Raw genomic sequence first — 16,822 nt, 5'->3', positions numbered from 1 at the left:
AGCAGGTTCTGGGTAACGATATGCTGCTTGTCTAAGAACCGTGAATTAGCAAACCCATGGGACACACAGGGAGAGTGCTTGCCTGTGTTGTAGCGTAAGTACTTCCTGTAAGCCAGGCACAGTCCGGCTCCTGCACTCACCTCCTGTCCTCATGACCACCCTGGGACATAGGTGCCACAGTGTTTTCTAGAAAAAGAAACTGAGGCTAGGGACTGGTAGGAGTGACTGAGCCTAGACTTGCACCGGGTTTTGCTCCCGAAGCCTATGCTCTGTTACCCACCACCCTGCCTGGAAATTGAGCTAGCCCAGGCTGTCTCCCCACACCCATTTTCAATCTTACCCGGGTTTGAGGGAACGCTTTCAATGTGCGTCACACTTCCTTGCTTTTTTTCAAGGGAGCTGAATGCAGCCCAACTTCCCCCTGAGTGACTCATCACAGCATCTGAGCTCCAGTGACAGTCATTTTCCAGTGTCTGCACTGGACCTCCACCCAGGGAAGCCCTCACCGTGGCCTTGGACACCACCTCCAGCTCTGTCCCTCTTACTGTCCTTCCGACTGAGACAGACTGTCCAGGTCGAAAAGCCCCAGTGGATAGCATATCGGGTGAGGTCCAGGGGCTGTAAACATGTTCCAGGTCTCTGGCATTCTGCCTAGAGAGCCACCCATAGCCAAGAGCCCTGGCAACTGTCACCTTCTCCTCTGGGTGGGGAGAGTTAGAACACAGGATTTAGCAGCTTGTTGTTGTTGTTGTTTTGAGACAAGGTTCTCTGTATAACTGCCCTGGCTGTCCTGGATCTCACTCTGTAGACCAGGCTGGCCTCGAACTCACAGAGATCTGCCTGCCTCTGCCTCTGGAGTGCTGGGATTAAAGGCATGTGACACCACCAGCCGGCTTGGATTTATCAGCTTTCATTTGCTTTTTAAACATGTTCCAGGTAATGCCACGTCTGAGCCCTCTGAGAACGGTAAGTTAGCAAATCCCCCGGACACATGCTTCCTTTGCCCCCAGTGTCCCTAGCTTGTAGCAGACCCAAGGTCGCTGCAAATTTCAAATAGTTTCCCAAGGTCACCATCTCACGGTGACCTCTGCATCTGCCTCTATCCCACAGCCCCTTCCCTCAAGTTAGCTCCTGCCTCAGTTTCCACAAAGAAAGCCCACCCTCCTAACCACGCCTGAGCTTTGCTGAGGACGTGTAGGCCCTAAGATGGCCTCTCAGCTGACCTTTTTCCACGACATGCTTGGCCCTGCTCCTTTGCTAGCGCGAACGGCGCCTGGGATGCAAGGCACTCTGACTGTTGTTTGTCAACAGAGCAGTCCCTCTCTCTCCACTCAGCCCAGACTTTTGGTTCCCTCTGTGGTTGGCATTGCTGAGTCTCCAGTGTTGCTGATGCTGGGACGTGTGGGGTGGTGGCCAGTGCACAGGCTGCCTAGGTCTAGCCTGGCTATGCCACTATCTGGTGACCTTAGCCAAGTGGCCCAACCTCCCCGTGTCTCAGCTTGGTCGTCACACTTTAGCTGATGATAAGGATGCTTCTTAAGGCTACAAGGCTATTGCTAGGTTTTAATTTAGTATGTTTTCAGAATAACGACTGACGCATGGAAATTCTAAATGCCAGCCAGGATCCCAGGATGAAAGCAATATGTGCTCCCCAGGCCCCAAAGCAGCTTTTTGTTGCCCTCTCTTGTCTGGATCCTGGGCCTCAGCTCCTGCCATCTCTCCTTGCAAAGTAAATTCAGAGGCATGTATGCATGCCTATAATCCCAGGTCGGAGGATCATGTGTTTGAGAGTAACCTGGGCTACACAACAAGTTTCAGGTCAACCCAGGATACAAGGTGAGATGCTATGAAAAAAAAAAAAAAGTTCACTTTATCAGTATGAGGACCCAAGATTGGATCCTTGGCACCCGTGTAAAAAGTGGGGAGGGTGGTATGTGTTGTGTATAACTATCTGCTGAGCCAATTAGCCGCCATCTTGGGAGGTTCACCTGCACCCTCTTGCAAAAGGATTATCCCAGCTGGGCTTGTTAACTGTTTATACCCCTTCATGGATGGGTGGGGAAGGCCACAAGACTCACCTGAGCTGTCTACCACCTGCTGTATGCTATGCTGCCTTAGTTGCACGTGACCTTGGGGGAGGAGCTAGAGTAGATAGGCAGGGAAGCCCAAGCGGGAAGGGACTCCATCTATATGGCTACAGGAAGCCCTCATCCCTGCTGGGTAAAGACCTTCCAGGTGTGGCTTATTGAAGGAAGAACGTCCACACCTCTGTAAGTAACCCTTCACCTAAGCTCTGTAAGGAATCCCAGGAAATTCACTGGATTTTCCAGAGTGATCTTTGATGGAACTGTGCTCAGTTTGTCTTTGGGACAGAGACAAGAGGATCCTGGGAACTCACTGGCCAGCCAGTGTAGCTGAAGTGGGGCTCCTGGTTCGGTGGGGGAGTCTGTCTAGAAAAATAAAGTGTAGGCTGGGTGTGGTGGCACACACAGGAGGCAGAGGCAGGCAGATCTCTGTGAGTTTGAGGCCACGCTGGTCTACAGAGTGAGTTCCAAGCAAGCCAGGGTTACATAGCATACCCTGTCTCAAATCAATCGGTCAGTCAATCAACCAATCAATCAATTAATTAATCAATCCAGTAAAATCTAGGTTTCCGACTAAAATTTTCTATCCCTCAAATGCCACCCTCTCCTAGTAAATAATCAGAGATGCACAGTTAATGAATATAGTCTTTGTATTCGTAAACTGAAGTATGTCGGGGACCTAAGGGAACCATGGTTGGGGATGGTTAAAAAATTTTATACTACACCAATATAAGAGTCTGGTGAGTATCTTAAAATCTTCATTTCTGGCATTCTCCCAGCTCTGGGGGTTATAATCTCTTTTGAAAGACCTAGGTGTCCCCAGATGTCACAAGCCTAGTGGCAAAGCTAGATAGGAGCCTCAGGTGCATCTGATTCCATTCCTTACTGACCTCAAGATAGCACTAGAGGACATACACTCAACTATGATGACTTTATGGGCCTGGGTTCCTTCCTCTGAGACTGGAGTCACATGACTACTCACCTCTAGTGTTAATGTGGGGATTAAACGAGTCAATGCGTTCTAAGAATCTAGCGAACTATACTGGTCGTGTGCCCACGAAGCTTTTCAGCACCCTGTAGTTGCTATTTCTAGTATCACTGTTATTGACGCTCTGGCGGGTTAAGAAAGCCCAGGAAGCTGGGCCAGTGCCCCTCTTCACCACCAGAGGGCGCCATTGTAGAGCGAAAAATAGCCTTGTGGCTCCGTCTCCAGAGTATAGCAGTTCTTCCCTCCCTAGAGGCGGTGCTCAAGGTGATGCCATAGTGCACGAACCTCAGCTCGCCTACTTCCTTTCTTGCCCATGCCCTGTGGGACTTCCGAACCTTCTAGGGCTGCTGGTACCAGAGAAATGTGCATTTGGAGTTCAAGTGCACCATGTATGTAGCAAATGTTTGTCACATCGCCAGACCAAGGGCCGGTCCATCAGCCTTCTGGAACTAAACTTTGCCACCCTAGGCTAGCCTGGCTCTTCTGGACACTTTGTGCCTAAGGGCCAGCTCCAATCCCTCACTGTTGACTTCATATGCCTTCTGGAGACTTCTCCACCTGCTTGAGCTCCCCAGGTAGATTCAAGGAACCTGAGGTCCCCAAGAAAGACTTTCGGCCTGTCTCTTGGCTCTGTTCACAGAATTCTACATTCTACATGTGGAAAAAGCATCTTCCTTGAATTCAGCCTTCCTCAGTCAGATGACCCCCCCCCCTCCCACCTCGACAGCTCCAAATTCCCCTTGACCTTTGGTTTCTTACACACTCTGAACCCAGTATTTCACAGTGTTTGGTGAGGGCCACTTCCGAGGATGGGGCTTTAGGGAAAGATTCCTAAGGTCCAAGTCTGGATCAGCAGCCTTCAAAGTGCAGTCCTGGTACAAAGGCTACATTCCTGGGACATTCTCCAGACCCACTGCACCCTAGTCTCTGGAGTGAGGCTGGGAAGCTAGGTGGGTAGCACTCTTGGAGTGGCACAGGGCTGTTGGGGACATCCCAGCCCGCACTCGGCCCATCTTTGGGATCTGCAAGATTCCTTCCACAGAGAGGTGAAGATGCTCTTGTAACACCCCAGCAGTCTAACTTATAATTGGCCAGGATGTGTTGCCCCGTCTGACATAGCTTTAAGCATTTTTTCCATAATCGTACAGAACACTATTGTGGTTTTAGCCTTCAATCTTGATGAAAAGATGTCCTGTTTTGCTATAGTTGCTTAGCAAAGAGCCCTGACTTACGACAGCCCACTCCACAAACTATCAGATAATGTGATCCTGCTGTGATACTGTCCCTTCAAGGCTGGGGGAGGTCGCAATGAGACAGAGGGGAGAGGAGAGAAGGCAGGCGAGGAAGAGAGAGGCGTGATGCCCTGAGGAAGGAGGCGCACAGATCTACTCTTTCAGAAGCTCACAGTAAAATCTCAAGCTAAGCTCCCCGCAGGAAGTGTCACGGGGATCCCTCCCCACTGCTCACCTCCAAGAAAGGTTTCCAAGTGCTCAGAATTGTCCCTCAAATCCAGCACGCATGTCCTAAGACAGACTTAGTGTCTGAGAAAATGGCTCAAGGGCCATCTTTTAACCAGACTGGAAGTTTCATTACAGGTTTTTATTTTATTTTTATATATGTGTATGTATAGACACATGTTCATACGAGTACACATGTTCTTGTCCATATAGAGGCTATATGATTGGGTGTCTACCTCAATTGTTCTTCACAGCTGTTTTTTTTTTTTTCTTTCAAGACAAAGTTTCTCTGAATAGCCCTGGCTATCCCGAAACTCCTCTGTAGACCAGGCTGGCCTCAAACTCAGAGATCCACTAGACTCTGCCTCCCAAGTGTTGGGATTACAGGCGTGTGCCACCACCACCCAGCCTCTACCTTATTTTTTGAGACAAGGTCTCTGCCTGAATCTGGAGCTCCCCTGTCCAGCTGCACTCAGCAGGTAAGCAAACCGCAGGGGGCCTCCTGTCTCTGACTCCCCAGCAGCAGGGTTCCAGACACAAGCCACCACATCCAGATGTTTACAGCAGTGCTGGGGATCTGAACTGAGGTGCTCATGCTTGCGTGGCAAGCACTTTATTGACCAAGCTGTACCCCTGGTCCCTGGCTCTTTTTTAAATTCAAACGCATGTGGGTCGGACAGCAGCCCTCAGTGGCTAGCTTTCTTCTTGCTGTGACAACATGCAGGACAAAAGTGATTCAGAAAATGGGGAAGGCATGTTTTGTTCACAGTTTCAGGGGATTGGGGCCATGCTCGCCTAGCCCCATGTTTCTGGCCTGTAGTGAGGCAGTACATCATGGCAGGGAGCGTGTGGTAGAGGCTGCTCACCTCATGGCAAACACGAGGCAAAAGAAAAACAGGTCCCTAAGGACTTGCCCCCAGTGACCTACTTCCTCCAGCCAGCCGCCTCCTCCTGAAGTGCCTAGACCCTCCCAACATCGCCCACCACCTCAGAACCAAGTGTTCACCTATGGGCCTGTGGGGACATCTCGTAGTCAAACTACAACAGGCCCCCAAACATATGCCCACTTCCTAACTTCTGGTAGATGTAACCTTATTTGAAAATAGGTCTTTGTAGGTGCAGTGGAAGATCTTATGGGTGCATCTGAATTTCAAGGAGGTCTCGAGTCCAATGACTGTTGTCCTTATATGATACAGGAGAGGAGATTGGAGACAAGGGGTAGAGGGGTTTGTAAAGACAGGCAGGCGTTGCAGTGATGTATCTGCATGTCAGAGAACCCTAAGAAATTCCAGAGCCACTAGAAGCTAAGAGAGGTGGGAACAGACTGGAGCCCCAGAAGGGACTAGCCTTGGGGCTGGAGAGATGGCTCAGTGGTTAGGAGTGTTTGCTGCTCTCCCAGAGGACCTGGGTTTGGTTTGAAGTGTCTACATCAGGTGACTCACAACTGTCTATAACTGTCCAGGTCCAGGGTTCCTGTGGCCTCTGCTAGTCTCCTTGGGCATCCAAAAACATGTGGCATATACTCACGCAGAGGTCCATATGTATACATAAGTAATGATAAAACCAAAATAGTTTAAAGAAAAAAAGAAAAAGAATAACCGGTCCTTTCAACACCTGGACTTTGCATGTCTGGCCTTGACAACCGTGGGGGAAGCAAATTGCCACTGCCTTTAGCCCTCACTGGGAATGTGTTATGGAAGCCACAGGGGAGCAAGGCAGAAGCATCACTGTGTGTTACTTCATGGTAATTCTTCTAAGAGTCTACAAGGAAAGGAAGGGGTCTCTGGGAAGGTGTATGCTGCAAAACATGGCCCAGAAAGAGCAAAAAAATGTGACCAGTTAAGAACATTAGGAAAACCCAGGAATCCTGTTAAAGGTTTATCACACTATAAAGCATCATTCCAAGATTGTTTTGCAGCTGAGCTTTACTTCCTAAAGTTCCCCTGCCAGTCAAACTAACAGACTAGAGGAAATGCCTCTCCAAATGTCATAAAATGAGAAACAGCTTCATACTGAAATCTAGCAAAACAAGCAGAAAGAGTAAATGGGAAATTCCATTATAAAAATAGATATCAGGCCAGCACGAGGATAAATGTACTTGCTGCCAAGCCTAATGACCTGGGTTTGATCCCTAGGACCCACATGGGAAGGGGAGAACCCCTTCCTCTAAGTTGCCCTAAAACCTCCACATGTGGGTCCACACACATATACATATACAAAATAAATTACTTAAAATATAATTTTTGAAAGCTCAGAAAATAAATACTAACAGTAGAACTCAATGCTAACAAACCTGGCAGTTTATTAAAAGGATAAGGAGCTGTGATGACCTGAAAAGTAGCCTTTCCTCAGCAGAGGACCCAACACAAGATCAAGCCCCCATGCCAAGAGAGACCCTGTTTCTCTGCCAGGCCACTGGAATGCCATGTCGTCATTTCAAGAGTGGGGTAGCTCAGTTGAAGAGTGCTTGACGAGTCCCTGGATTCCATCTCCACCATCCACAAGCAACAACAAGGAATAGTGCTGGGATTCTCAGGGACTCTGTGCTGCTGTTGGGGGTCAGGCTGCAGCACAACACAAGACAGTGACACAGCCTGACCCTGTGTCTTCCCGTCACCATCACAGGCGTCCACCATCATACACCTGCTGCTGACACAGCCGCCCTCACTCTTACTTAGCTCCTCCATCCTCCCCTATCTCCAGGGCTGATCAGCTGGCTGAAGAAGGTGCCTGAAATCAACAAAGAAACTCTCTCCAGATCCAGAAAATACAGCGATGGTACAGATGCCACAAAGGAACCGCCAACTGTCATGAGGTCACATGGTCAAAACCCAAGAGGGGCTGAATTGCAGGATATGATCTAGGAAGCAGATGCTGATAATGAATGGCACCGTGGACTTCTTAGAATTTTTTTTTTTTTAACGACTATGACAGCTGGAAAAGCAAAAGATACAGAGAGAAAAGAAGAGAACCTCCAGGCATTCAGAGTCTTTGGCAATGATGGAGATGCTTACACCAGTGCAGCAGAACTATGTCACATGATGATATGCGATAGCAAAGCCAATGGAATGAGAAATCGCCAGAGACACGGAAGCTGATGGAGATGGACAGTGAATCATGAAGAGTTCACGCAGATGATGGTCATAAAATGAAAATCAACGTAAGTAATTCCCCTCTCCAGAAGGATGTAGCTGAATCCTGCTGCATCAGCAAGAAGGTCCTTTAATCATCCTGTTTCTATTTAACGAGAGGGACCATCAAAAGTACCTCTGCATGTGCTGGTGGTCAGTTCTGCTATGAAGTACCAAGCCTTCTCGGTTTATAATGGACATACATGCCTGTTCTCAATGATAAAGAAGCTCTCAGTGGAATCCTTAAGATTCTGTTTATGAATTCCAGCACCACGGCTCAGTGGATGAAGGTGCTGGCCACTCAAGCCTAACGACCTGAGTTCCAGCCCCAGAACCCACAGTGGAAGAGGAGAACTGATTCCCGGATGCTGAACTCTGACCTCCACACATGCACTGCAGCATGCATGTGCCCCCCTCAAAACACACATATCATGCACCCACACAATAATAACTAAACTAACTCTTTAAAGTTGCATTTGTTAATGAACAGAAGCATGGGCTGGTCAGGTTTTCATCAACGCAGCTTGATGTTTAAGCATAGTCATGTGTTTGGATTGACTGACAAATTGAGGAACAAGTTCAAAACAAGTTCAATTCATTCGGGTATGTTGTCATGGGTTATTTTCAGTGAAAAATGAATATTTCAAGTTGAAGTGTTGGAAGGGTATGTGTGTGTGTATTACAACAGACGCCAGTGAAATCCAGTGAATAACTAGAAATTATTTTGAAAATTCACACTCCAATAATTTGGAAAATCAGGTAGGAAATAATAAGTTTCTCAGTGCGTATGATCGGCTGAAATTGAATCGGGAGAGTGGAGAAAGCCTCAATAGATCAATAACAAGTTATGAGGTTAAAGTAGTAATTAAAAGTCTCTCATCAAGCAAGATCCCTGGATAGAAAGATTTACTGTTGAAGTTTACTGGACTATTAAAGAAGAACTAACGTCAATGTGCCTCAAGCTTTCTATAAAATAGAAGTGGAGTGGCTACTTCTAAACTTAGTCTATGACGCCAACATTGACCTAGTGCCAAAACGTGACAATAAAGGAAACTCCAGACCAATGTACTTGATGAACATAGATGCAAAAATCCTAGCAAAATACAAACCAAACTCAACAATACATTAGAAAGATCATAGCATATAAATTAAACATTGTATTTGTTGATATCTCTATAAATCCCCTTTTAATATTTTAAAAAGATCAGATTCCAGGTATGCAAGGATGATTCAACATATGCAAAGCAATACAAGTAATATAGTGAACAATAAAAGCTATACATGAAGACCTGTGGACCACATCACACTGAATGGGCAAAATCTGAAAGTATTACCTTTACAATCAGGTCTTTTAAAATAAGGAGTAAGGGTTGGGGATTTAGCTCAGTGGTAGAGCGCTTGCCTAGCAAGCGCAAGGGCCTGGGTTTGGTCCTTAACTGAAAAAAAATTGTTTATAAAATAAGGGATAAGACAGATGCTGGTGCCTCATCACTAATATCCAGTGTCGTGCTTGAGGTCTAGTCACTGTAATAAAGCATGGGAAAGAGATGAAAGGGGTAGAAACGAGGGAGGAGGGAGTCAGACACTGCTACTCACAGATGCTAAAACATAGAAGACCTACAGAGTCCATCAAAAACCTTCTAGACCTCAAAAGGAAGTTTAGTCAAATAACAAGATACAGAGTTAACATACAAAAATCCAGTGGCTTTCAAATGTACCAATCACAAACTCATTGAGACACCAATAAGTAACACAGCACCATTCAAAATAGCCTCAGAAAGAATAAAACATGTAGGAGTGAACCTAACCAATGTGGTGAAAGATTTCTCCAATGAAAACTATGAAAACTGTAGAAAGAAGTTAGAAAAGACATAAGATGGAATGACATGAATCAGTGGAATTAATATTGTGAAATGGCTACATTACTAAATGTGATCTTAGCAGGTTTGATGAAATCTCCATCAAAATCCCAATAATTTGCAGAACTAGAAAAAAAAAGTATAATTCACATGGAGGCACAAGAGCCTCAAAAAGCCAAAGTAACTCTAAGCAAAAGAGCAATGCTGGATGTATTGTAATGCCTGATTTTAAAGTATGCCATAGAGCTGTAAGAGGAAGACCAGTGTCACCTTGGCATGCACACAATGCACTGTTTGGTTTTTATTGTCAGCTTGATGCAACTTAGAGTCATCTGGGAAGAGGGAATATCAACTGAAGAGTTGCCTCAGTTAGGCTGGCTTGTACCCATGTCTGCGAGGAATCATCTTGATTGGTAATTGTTGAGGAGGGTCCACTATGGGCGGCACCATCCCTGGCAGATAAACCTAAGCTGTGTAAGAAGTCGAGCTGAGCAAGCCAGTGAGTGAGGTGAAGGCAGTGTTCCTCTGTGGTGTCTGCTTCAGTGCCTTCCTGTTTTCTTCTCTGACTTCCCTCAGGGATAGATTGGTGTCTGGAGATGTAAGGTAAAATAAGCCCTTCCCTCCCCTAAGTTGCTTTTGGTCAGATGTTTTTATCACAACAGAAAAGCAAACAGGAATAGAGGCCGACGGAAAAAGAGCAGAAAACTCATAAACAAACCCAAGTACCTACCTACAGCGATCTAATTCTCAATGAAGCAGCCAAAACATATTAAAGAAGAGTCAGCCTCTTTCATAAATGGTATTTGGAAAACTGGATTTCCGTAGAGAAAAGACTGAACTTAGAGCTGTCTCTCTCACATATTGTATAAAAGCAACTCTTAGTGCTGGATATGGTGGCATACTCCTGTAATTCTGACACTCAGGAGGCTGAGTCAAAGAAGACTATGAGTTTGAATCGGTCTTAGGCCATATAGTGCGCTAGAGGCCATCCTGAGCTACATACCCAGACACCATTTAAAAAACAAAATCTATTCAAAATGGATCAAGACGGGAAACCTGGAAACTACTGGAGGAACACACAAGGGAAACATTTGGAAATAGAGCCATAGGCAACGACTTCCTGAATAGGCCTTCAACGGCTGGGAAATAATAGCAAACTGACAAATGGAGTTGAGTCAATGAAAGCAGGGCCTGCACGGCCCAGCAAAGGAAATATCAGCAGAGTGAAGAGGCAGCCTGCAGAATGGGAGAAAATCCTCCTCCAGCGCAGGGAAAGGATTTAAAAAGTGGAACACCAAAGGAATGCTCGATCCGAGTGATGAATGAGCAAATGAGCTGAACAGACCTGGCCCATCTGTTGGTGGCAAGGTCTCTCCCACATAGCCTAGACTGGTTTTGCATTCTTCCCGCCCCAGCTTCCTGGGTGATGAGGCTACAGATAAGCATCACTACACGTGGCTGAACAAACACGTTTTAAAGGAGGAAATGCAAATGGTAAATATATGAACAAAGTTCAACACCTTCGAGATCTGTTAGTACATTTGTGTGTTTGTGGATGAATGTGTATTTGCCACTGTGAAGGTCAGAATACAATTTTCAGTAGTTTTCTCCCACTACCATCTGGGTCCCAGGGATCAAACTCAGCTCATCAGGCTTGGCAGAAAGTGCCTTTACCTACTCAGCCATTTTGCCAACCCACGTTCAACATCTTTACATTTCCTATGAGGGAAATACAAGTCAAAACTATATTGAGGTTCCATGGCACCCCAGTCAAAATGGCTATCATTAAAAAGACAAAAACAAGGGGGCTGGAGAGGTGGCTCAGGGGTTAAGAGGACTGATTGCTCTTCCAGAGGACCAGGGTTCAGTTCCCAGCACCCACATGGCAGCTCACAACTGTCTGTAATTCCAGTTCCAGGGGATCTGGCACCTTCACAGACATACATGCAGGCAAAACACCAATGTACATAAAATAAAAATAAATAGATCTTTAAAAAAAAGAGCGAGAGAAGGGCCTATTTTAGCCAGGCAGTGGTGGCGCACGCTTTTAATCCCAGCACTCTGGAGGCAGAGGCAGGCGGATCTCTGTGAGTTCAAGGCCAGCCTGGCCTACACAGAGAGATCCAGGACAGAAACCAAAACTACACAGAGAAAACCTGTCTCAAAAAACAAAAACAAAACAAAACAAAAATGCTGTAGCTGGGCAGTGGTGGCACACGCCTATAATCCCAGTACTTGGAAGGTAGAGGCAGGTGAATCTGAGTTCAAGACTACAGAGCAAGCTTCAGAACAGTCAGGACTACACAGAGAAACCCTGTCTCAAAAAAACAAAACAAAAAAAAAAAATCCAACAAAACAACAAATGCTGTCAGATGTGGAGACCAAAAGAGCTTTTATACCCTGTTGATGGGGATTTTAATTAGTTCATTATGAAAATCAATATGAAGATTTCTTAAAATAAAAGTGGAACTCCCAGGTGACCCAGCTATACAACTTTTGCTCCCGGGGGAGTCAAAGTCAGCCTACGATAGAGATAATCATGTTTATTGCAGCCCTATTTACATCAGCCAAGTTACAGAGACAGCCTGAGTGTCCACCAGCAGATGAATGAACATTTACAGAATGGAGCATCATTCAGCCATAAAGCATGAAACTGTACTGTTTGCCAGAAAATGAATGGAATTGGAGGTCATCATGTTAAGTGAAATGTGCCTGAATCAGCCAAACATTCTGCGTGTTCTTCTCCTGTGTGGCACAAAGAAAGACGAAAAGTAGAGGGGACCAAGGAGACATGGGAAAAGATGGGCAGAGAATATTATCAAAGTACATCCTGTGCATGTATTAAAATGTCACAATGCAGATCATGATTTTGTGCAATTAATATGCATTTAAAAAACCACCACCAGAAACCAAGAGGTTCCTTTCTGAACAAGAGAGGTCATGAGGTCGTTGGAAACTGTTGCCACCCAGCACAGGTTCCCAGCCTGACTGACTTCTCTTTCCTCCTCCAGTTAAGGAAGGAGGTCATGGAGGGGTCTTCCAGGCAGAGGCCACAGGAAGCAGTTCTGCCTGGGGAGGGTGCCTGGAGCCACCCTTGTCTAGTGGCACACTTAGTGAAGGCTTTCTTAAGCAGGAGACATGACGTTTGCGTATTTACTGTGAGCTGCGGGGGGGGGGGAACCCCATAGAAGATAGGGGTACTTATGAGGGAATCACCAACTTTGGCAAAAAAAAAAAAAAAAAAAAAAAAAAAGACAGGGAGGCAGAAAGAAAGCTTCGCTGAGAACTGGAGGAGGCATTGTCTATAGGAAAGAGAGCCTGTGCTGGGGATCGGGTGACCCCAGCTTGTAAATGCAATGTACCAATGGCATCACAGCCCATTAAACCACCCTCCTCATCTCTGCTCTCTCTTTAGGGGTTAACTTGAGTAGATCACAGGGTACCAAGGCGTTTGCTGTAATGTTATCTCTGGGTATTTCTGTGAGGGGATTTGGGAAGAGATTAGCCTGGGCTTGATGCACTGACCAGAACAAATGGCCTTTTGCTGAAGAGCACCAGCAGTTGACAAAGGAGAACTTAATCTCCCTTGTCTATTGAGCTACGACATCTGTCTTCTGCTGCCCTTGGACTGAGAATCACATCCTCTGGTCCACAGGGCATTAGACTCAAACTGTACCACACATCTGGCTTTCTCGGGTGCCTAGCTTGCCAATGGCAGATCGTGGGACCCCAGGGCCCCATAATCACATGGATGAATTTCTGATCATGAATTTCTATATATCTGGCTGGTTCTATTTCTCCAGAGAATCATGACTGTTGTAGCCTCCAAAACAACACTTAGGAATGAGGTGAAGCCCCTGTCCCCGTATTTCTGAGCTGATGGTCGTACAAAAAGAGAGGGGGACTTTAAATCAGACAGAAGTTAGGAGTTTTAATGTTAGATTGACTAGGACTTCATTATTCTCTTCATTAGTAAAATGAAACTGTTCTTAGAACAGAAAAGTTTGAAGAACTCTGAAACGTGGCTACAATTTCTTCCAGGGTCTGTATGGATTACCTGAGAGTCCCAAGGCCTTCCCCACTGGACACAGCTAACCACACTGGTGTCTGCAGCTCTGGGAGGATCTATGGGACACAACCACGTGTCCTAACAGTTATTCAGGGATCTGAGGAGAGATCTTCAGCTGCTTAGCAGGCTCGGACTGGCAAACATAGAAGCCTAGACAGTGTGAAATGGAAAGCCCCATCTCTGACACCTGTGTGTGAGAGGACCCTAAACAGAGAGTCTCTGCTGGTCACTAGGGCTGCTGACTGAGGTCAGTTTTGCTCCTAGCCACAGGAAGAACCTCAACAGTGATTTTAGCCCCTACAGTGTGGAATTGAAGATATCAGGACAAATTTACATTAGCTAGGCCAGTGGGTTGAGAAACGGAAGCTGTAATTAGTTTACTGAAACTATTAGCCTTAAAAAGGAAGGCTGCGGCTGGAGAGATGGCTCAGTGGTTAAGAGCATAACTGACTGCTCTTCCAGAGGACCCAGGTTCAATTCCCAGCACCCACACGGCAGCTCACAACAACTGTCTGTAACTCCAGGATCCAACACCCTCACACAGACATACACATAGGCAAAACACCAAATGCATATAAAACAAAAATAAAAATTATGTTGTGATATATTTTATTACACTGTGTAAAGATATATTGCTGTGATTGTTTAATAAAAAGCTAAATGGTCAATAACTAGGCAGGAGGTATAGGCAGGACTTCCAAACAGAGAGAGCTCTGGGAAGAAGAAAGGGGGGTTGACAGTTAGATGTGGAGGAAGCAGGACATGCAGGAGGAGAGGTAAAAACCATGAGTCACATGACAGCAGGTATTTTTATAGAAATGGGTTAATTAGAGTTATAAGAACTGGAAAGAAGCCTAAGCTAAGGCTGAGCTTTCATAATTAATAAGAAGTCTGTGTGTCATTTTTTTGTGAGCTGGTGGCCTGAAGAAAAATCTGTCAACAAAATTTAAAAAAAAAAAGATTTCTAAAAAAGGAAGGCCAGAATATAATAATAATAATAATAATAATAATAATAATAATAATAAAACAGGAAGGAAGGACGAGTTGAGTGTAGTTGAGCATGCTGGAGCCCCAGCTACTCAGGAAGCTGAGGTAGGAAGGTGTCTTAAATCCAAGAGTTTGAGGCCAGCCTGGGCTATATGGTCAAACCGAATCTCAAAACACAAAACACAATATCAAGGATTTCTTGACACACAGTACTGTATGAATGAACTCTAAGCAAAACAAGCCAGTCACAGAAGAGAGAAAGCATTCTCTTAGTACATGGTACCTAGCTCAATGAGAGTCCCAAAGACAGAAAGTTGTTGACACTAGGATCTGGGCAATGGGGTGGATGAGGATTCATTTTTGTAGTCAGTATAATTTGTTTAGGTTTACAAGACGATAAGAGTTGTGGAGATTGGGTGCGCTGATGACTGTACCACAGCACAAGTGCTCTGTAGTCCAGGTGAAGCCACATAAAGACTGAGGATGTGGGTCACACACAGGCCTAGGTTTGACCCCTCTGTCCCCCTCCCCTACCCCAACCCTCATCCCCCACTCAGAAGCACAGCATAAGTTGATTGTGGTGGTGCACCTTGTGAACCTGTCATCAGAGGTAAAAGCAGAAGGATCAGGAATTCAAGGTCACCTTCAGCTACAAAGGGAGTTCAAGGCCAGATGGAACTACAGGAGACTATCTCAAACAGAACATGTAAAAGTGATTGATGAGTAAATATTGTATTCTGTGCACTTTTAGCTCAATTTAAAAACTGTGAAAAAGTGTACACAAATGCATTCCTGTTTTAAAAACCAAACAGTTCAGACAAAAGCAAGTTTCCCCTGCCAACTTCCCCAAGATGTGCGGTAGGCCCAGCACACTTTACTTACAGCACGGCTTCTGGACAGCACAGCCACCCTGTGACTCAAGCTTTACAATCATTCCCACGTTAAGGATGAGGAAGCAGAGCAGCCAAGAATCATGGATCTTTTCCACAGGCCCAGAGTCCAGAAGCGCCTGAACTCGGACTTAGCCCTGCACATACAGACCCCTCTTCTCCAGCCGGCTCTAGAGTTAAGCTGACACCCTAGCACCAGGGCACCACCGTGTGTTACTAACAGACGCTGTCCTCAAGGAGGCCTGGTCTGACCGTGAGGACACCACAAAGAAGTAGGCCTGTGTAGGATGCAAAACTAATGACACATATGTGTGACAGGGGATGCTTATTTTTGTGTTCCAGTGGAGAGACAATTTGATAAGACACTGAAGGTTTTAAAATGACGGACTTGCATGTACACATTTACTCATATTTCGTGTTTAGTTCTCAACTCAAATGCTAGCTCTAAGGAGGAACTGTTTCCAGGTCAGTCTGGCTAAAGCAGCTCTCTGTTCCAGCTTCTCTAGCTCACACCCAGGCTTCACTGTCCTTTCCCTTTTCCATATTTACTGTGGGTCATCTATCAGGGACAGCATCTTCTCCATCCCGTTCATCCAGAACCTCCCATGCCGGGACCAGTACTTGGCAGCTGGTAAGTGTCTGTGCTGCAAAGTTACACAATTTAGGTGCCTTAAATATTGTTGTCAGACCCTGGTAGCCTGGGACCAGGGTCTCCTCCTTTGCTTTTTATTTTGTGTTGTGCTGACAGCGTCGGTTCCTCAGTTTGTTAACTGCATCACTCCAGCCTAACCTTAGTCTCCACGTGGCTTCCCTTTCAATATTTCCTTGGTGTCTCTGTGCACAAATTTCCCTGGTGTGTGTGGTGTGTGTGTATTTGTTTGTGTGTGTGTGCCTGCACATATGTGCCTGTGAAGCAAAAGGTCAAGTTAAGTTGTTTTCAATGATCACTTTCCACCTTATCTATCTATCTATCTATCTATCTATCTATCTATCTATCTATCTATCTATTTATTTTGAGACAGGGCCTCATTATATAGCCCTGCTGGACTGGAACTCACTATATAAACCAGGCTGGTTCTGAATTCACAGACATCTGCCTGCTTCTGCCTCTGGAGCACTGGGATTAAAGTTGTGTGCTGCTGTTCCTGGCCCTCCCTCCTGATTTCAGCTAGGCTGGCTGAGCTTCAGGAACCTACCTGCCTCTGCCTACCCACAACAGTAGGGTCACAGACACTTTCTGCTTGTGCCCATGTTTTTCCATAAATGCTGAGAATCTAAACTCAGGTCTTCATGGCTATACAGTAGGCACTTTATTGACTGAGTCTCGTTCCCACCCCCAAATTTCCCTGTTATTAAA

This window comes from Peromyscus californicus, unplaced genomic scaffold, assembly GCF_007827085.1.
Source record: "Peromyscus californicus insignis strain IS unplaced genomic scaffold, ASM782708v3 Scaffold_11__1_contigs__length_118956290, whole genome shotgun sequence".
Classification (NCBI taxonomy): domain Eukaryota; kingdom Metazoa; phylum Chordata; class Mammalia; order Rodentia; family Cricetidae; genus Peromyscus; species Peromyscus californicus.
Note: the sequence above shows the minus strand (reverse complement) of the source record.